General features: G+C 43.9%; 1 protein-coding gene across 1 annotated transcript in view; it reads right to left on the reverse strand.

Annotated features, from left to right (window-relative positions):
* Positions 1 to 6,188, reverse strand: part of ZCCHC17 (zinc finger CCHC-type containing 17) — a 48,848-nt gene extending 42,660 nt beyond the window's left edge. The window contains exon 1 of the mRNA XM_089686299.1: positions 6,133 to 6,188. The gene's annotated coding sequence lies outside the window, so the exon portion shown is untranslated. The remainder of the gene's footprint in view (positions 1 to 6,132) is intronic.
* Positions 6,189 to 6,236: the final 48 nt, after the last annotated feature.

Raw genomic sequence — 6,236 nt, forward strand, 5'->3', positions numbered from 1 at the left:
CCACCTGTAGCAGGTCCGCAGTCTCTGACCATCTATCTGTAGCAGGTCCGCAGTCTCTGACCATCTACCTGTAGCAGGTCCGCAGTCTCTGACCATCTACCTGTAGCAGGTCCGCAGTCTCTGACCATCTACCTGTAGCAGGTCCGCAGTCTCTGACCATCTACCTGTAGCAGGTCCGCAGTCTCTGACCATCTACCTGTAGGCAGTGTGTCCTCCTTGCAAGGTCCTCCCTCTCTGAGAGGTGTGTGTGTCCTTCCTCACAGGATCCTCCAACTGACAGCAAAATTCTCTGAAATATAGTTAGTAGGTATTGGGGATCTTACAGTATATAAATGTCAGAGGTCTTATCTAGAGGTTGGTAGGTGCACGGATGACTTGGAACACACTTTATTTTCATATATTAAGTTGTAAAAGTGTTAAAATAAAAGTGGGTGCACTGGAGGACTCGGTGAACTTGGGTTTCAGACCCGGGGAGCCCAGGCCTAAAGCCAGTTTGGGTGCGCACCATGACCGTGTGCTACTGGCCCGAAACTAGCCTGCTTAGCACCCTGCAGGGCACTGTGGCAGGCTAGACAGGAGAGAGCCGAGGGGGGTGGAGGGGGTGACACCATGGTTTACTGCACTAGGTAACACCAACCCTAGTGACACCACTGATATGTAGTACTGCACTTTCCTAATAGGGATATTGTTTCTATTATATATTTCATGTGTATGCACTGGTTTAAAAGTGGAGAGATATCAATGTCCAGTAAGTGGGGGAGGAGCACTATAGTACCATTTCTGTATACACATAATTGCACAATACTACATTCTCACAGGATTGGACCTTAAGGGCAACGAAATATCATTTAATTATTCAAAGTTACTAGTGTTACAATGGGGGGGGGGTTTTGAACAATTAGGGCTTTTTTTTTTAACACTTTGAACTGTCATGAATGGGTTACGTTCATGACATCTGTCAATACTAGTGATTAGCTACAGCTAATTACATGGTACAGGGTGCTGTGATTGGCCCAGGTACCATGTGTTAGCTGTGGGCAAATCACAGCCCACTAGTAAAAAAAAAACAAGCAAAGCCGTTATGAATCATATTGATTCATTACAGCTTTGTGGGCATTATGACACATGACCACCAGATCCTGAGCACAGGGATCCACTGAACACAGAGGTCATATGGGGGGTTTCAGCACCCCCCTTTCTCTGTATAGGCAAAATAATTGTACAAGTAAATAGTGAACATGTCATAATTACCTGTTCTGTGCAATGGTTTTGCACAGAGCAGCCCCAGACCTCTTTTCGGGACCGTCACTACTGCTCCAGATTCCTCCTCCCTTCTGAATGTCCCAATAGCAAGCCACTTGGTACAGAGGCACTTGTATGGGCCCGTTCCCAAGCCAGGCTGTCTGCATCTATTGACACAGCACAGCTCAGACCCACCCCTTCCTCAAGGGATTGATTAACAGCAGCCTGCCGCAGACCCTCTTGTTCACAGCAGTGGCTAGAGATCAGGTTCAGCTAAATATTTAAGTGGGGGCTAGGGAGAGCTGACATTGAATTTTTTTTTACTCTAATGCAGAGAACGCATTAAAGTGGAGCTCCACCAAAAAAGGGGACGTTACATAGTTAGTCTCGCTGAAAAAAGACAAAAGTCCATCCAGTTCAACCACAAAAAATAAAAAAGTTATAATCCTATACCCACAGTTGATCCAGAGGAAAGCAAAATAAACCCCAGCAAAGCATGATCCAATTTGTTCCTGCAGGGGAAAAAAATTCCTTCCTGATCCCCCGAGAGGCAATCGGATATTCCCTGGATCAACTTTACCTATAAATGTTAGTATCCAGTTATATTCTGTGTATCTAAGAAAGAATCTTTTTTGAAGCAATCCACTGAGCTGGCCAGAACCAACTCTCGAGGGAGTCTATTCCACATTTTCACAGCTCTCACTGTGAAGAAACCTTTCCGTGTTTGAAGATTAAATCTCTTTTCCTCCAGACATAAAGCGTGCCCCCTTGTCCTCTGTGATGACCTCAGGGTGAATAGCTCTACACCGAGTTCACTATATGAACCACTGATGTATTTATACATGTTGATCATATCCCCCCTTAATTTCCTTCTCAAGAGAGAATAAATTCAGTTCCTCTAATCTTTCCTCATAGTGGAGCTCCTCCATGCCTCATATCAGTTTAGTTGCCCTTCTGTAAGGGAATTCCCATGAGACGGCTGGTGAATAAACGTGCGCATGTGCACAGAAAGGCACGCACACACACGGAGAAGATTGGCACCAGACGGACTATTTAAAAGGTGCCTCTGCCTGTGCAGAGTGCTGACTGGTCTTCAGCTGTTCCCCGTTTCCTGCTCATTCCTGTGTGATTTCCTTGTTGCTGACCCAGGTTGTTCCTGACCGACTGATTACTCACCTGCTTGATACTTGTTCCTGACTTTGGCTCTGCTCCTGACTTTGGCTTGCTTATGATTTGGTACCTCGCTGTCCGCCCATTGATGACCCCAGCTATTCCTATGACATCGCTCCTGTCTCCCATCACAGCTTCCTGCCTTGCTCTGGTGCACACCTGGCGATCTACCATACCAGCTCTGCATATTCCTACTGTGCCTCAATCGGAGGTTCATCAGTCTTCCAAAGTCTCCAACTGCAAGAGCTGTAAAACAACATCTGCTGGCGCTCTTGTCCCCCTGGTCCCTAGACACCCTCTGTTCCACTTCCAGTGGGGTCAGGGCTAGTGACAAAAGTAAGGCCGACCTCGTCATTTCAGTCTCCAATCAAGTACGTGACACCTTCTCTGTACTTTCTCCAGTTCTCCAATGTTCTTTTTGTGAATTGGTGCCCAAAACTAAACTGCATATTCCAGATGAGGTAATACTAATGATTTGTACAGGGGTAATCTGATATCTCTCTCTGGAGTCTATATCTCTTTCAATACGAGAGGATTTTGCTCGCTTTAGAAACCGCAGCTTGGCATTGCATGCCATTATTAGCCTCCCTAGCAGTCTGATTATGTCAATATTTCTGTGCTCAAAGCAGTATATTTTTTTGCATGGAAATATGTCTTTTTTTATTGTAGGCGTGTAATTTTTAGGAATAACTCACTGAAATCTGTCCGAACAAGAGTCTAGTAAACATCCCGGGTATGATAAAATTTGAAACAGGAAATCATAAATTATAATAAATAATCATAAAAATAATAATAAATTCAATTAAATAATACAATCAAACCAAAAACACTTAAAATTTGAACTAGAACGCCAAGTTCGCACATCACTGAGCTTAGTCGCAAAATCGTTTTCAGTGTCTGATGATGAATTTCCCCACAAATCATCACTCAATTCTGCAAGTGGTTCTAATTTACTAACGCTGTTTTCTAGCTGGTCTAAAACCACTTTTGACATAAAGGGACAGTTTTTGGACGCCATGGACTTTTATCAGTTTCAAGGCAGAAAGAACAGTAAAAATGCAGGCAGGGCACATGACAAAGCAGTAGGGACAAAATGTATGTGAAATGCTTTGATACAGTAATGTTTTACTATGTGATTTTAGTGTATTTAGTGAATATCACTTAACATTTTTAAAATTTCATGCCGATTCCGGCTCCCGCACGTCCCAACGCTTGCAGGGATCGGAACCCGGAAGACGGATGAGGCATCGGCTGGAGAAGATGGCCGGGGACACTGCAGGGGGGACATCGCGGTAGCACAGGACAAGGTAATTGAAACAGGGAATCCCAGAGCAACGCTGCAGGGTAATCCCGAGTGTAGCTCAGGATTACCGCTTTTGGTACTGAAAGTTAACCCAGAGCTACACTCCGGAATACCGCCAGGGAGGTTAAGCTTGTGATCTACCAGAACTCCCAGATCCTTCTCCACCATTGATTTCTCCCAGTTGTACTCCCCCTAGTATGTATGATGCATGCATATTCTTAGCCCCCAAGTGCATAACCTTACATTTATCAACATTAAACCTCATTTGCCACATAGTTGCCCAATTAAACAGTGCATTGAGGTCGGCTTGTAAGTTGAAGACATCCTATAAGGATGTTATTCCACTGCACAGCTTGGTGTCATCTGCAAAGGCTGAAATGGGATTTGTAATCCCAGACCCTATATAGTGTATAACTATATTAAAAAGTAAGGGTCCCAACACTGAACCTTGGGGTACACCACTGACAACCCTAGACCATTCAGAGTATGAATCATTAACCACTACTCTTTGAATACAATTTTGTAGCCAGTTTTCTGTCCATTTACATACAGATTTTTCCAAGCCCGTAGACTTTACCTTACACATTAGCCGTGTGTGGGGAACTGTGTCAAACGCTTTTGCAAAATCCAAGTATACCACGTCCACCGCCACCCCTCTGTCCAAGGTTTTGCTCACCCCCTCATAAAAAGAAATCAGATTTGACAACTTCTGTCTTTTATGAATCCATGCTGTCTGTTGCTTAAAATATTTTTTCCAGCAAGAACTCATCTATGTGGTCTTTTATTAAACTCTCCAGTATCTTCCCAACTATAGAAGTTAAACTAACAGGTCTGTAATTACTTGGTAAAGATTTTGACCCCTTTTTAAATATAGGCACCACATTGGCCTTACGCCAATCCAGTGGTACTATGCCAGTCATTAACTACCTGCCGACCGCAGAGAGCCGAATGACGGCTGCACTGCGGCCGGCCAGTTCTGGGTGGACATCATATGACGTCCTCCCAGAACGCGCTCTCCTGCGTGCCCCCGGCGATCTCCGTGATCGCTGTGTCCTACGGACACAGCTGATCACGTGACGCGGTAAAAGGCCAATCACAGCGGCCTTTTACCACGTGATCAGCCGTGTCCAATGACACGCTGATCACTGGCAAATGCAATTGCCGGTTCTCGGCTGCACGTTCCTCACGCTGTCAGACAGGTAAGTGTCTGTATTTTATTTTAAAAGTCAGCAGCTACAAAAACTGTAGCTGCTGACTTTTAAAATACAGACACTTACTTTTATTTTTTTTCTTCCAGGTGGAACTCTGCTTTAAGGTAAAAAAAACAAAAAAAAAAAAAACAACTTTGTTCCTTACTACTGTTACAGGGTGGCAGGGGTGCACAAAATCATGTACATATATACGTGGTTTTGCATTTCCGGATTTTGCATTTCATGGCTGTGGCTGTCTATCATTGGGTCCTGGCCAGAAATTACTGAGCATCTCCGTCGAGGAGGAAGACTGTTTTGTTTACTAACAGTCTTCCTCCCTATTGGTTCAGGCACACTACTCTGGATGGCTGTGCACAGCCATCCAGAGCAGTATGCTTACAGTGAAGCACACGCCCCCTAGTAAAACACTCTACACATAGTTAACCCTTTGATCGCCCCTCACATTAACCCCTTCCTGCCCATTAGTACAGCATCATTTTTTTTTAGCACTAATTACTGTATTGGTATCACTGAGGATGTCAGTGACACCAAGTCAGTTCCCCCCCAGTGTCAGAATATCTGCTGCCATCCTGCTATAAGTCGCTAATCGCCACCATTACTAGTAGGAATTAAAAAAAAAAATCCCATTATCTATACCATTTGTAAACATAACTTTCATGTAAACCAATTAATTTACACTTACTGGATTTTTTTTTTTAGAAAAGACATGTCGCAGAATACATTTTGGCCTAAAGTTATGACAAAATTAGATTTTTTTAAATTTTTTTACTGCACGTTTAATAGCAAGTCAAAAATACTGTTTTTTTTTCTCAAAATTGTCAGGTTTTTTTTATATAGCACAAGAAATTAAAAAACCGCACAGGCGATCTAACACCACCGAAAGAAAGCTCAATTTGTGGGGACGAAAAAAAAAGACGTACATTTCAATTGGGTGCATTGTTGCATGACCGCGCAATTGTCAGTTAAAGTAAAGCAGCACCATAATGCAAAAAATGGCCTGGTCAGAAAGGGGGGTAAATCCTCTGGAGGGCAAGTGGTTAAAGCAGGAAAGATATATATTTATGGGTTACCAAGTTCAGTTTCCCTTTCCCTTCAAGGTTCTACAGTATGGTGACTGTGTGCACATGTATTCTAATGATAGAACCCGATACTAATAGTAAATCTGCCTGCAGCCCCGTGTAACCAGCCTCCTCACAACTTCCTTACCTTGTGCAAGCCGCCATGCCACACTCCTCCCACCAGCCACAAGTGCTCGCCTCAACCAATACCCCGCCTCTGAAGCTTTCTAACCCCGCCTATTTCCCCGCATC

The sequence above is a fragment of the Staurois parvus genome, unplaced genomic scaffold, assembly GCF_062004578.1.
Source record: "Staurois parvus isolate SC_StPar_1 unplaced genomic scaffold, SC_StPar_1.0 ptg000394l, whole genome shotgun sequence".
NCBI classification, from domain to species: Eukaryota; Metazoa; Chordata; class Amphibia; order Anura; family Ranidae; genus Staurois; species Staurois parvus.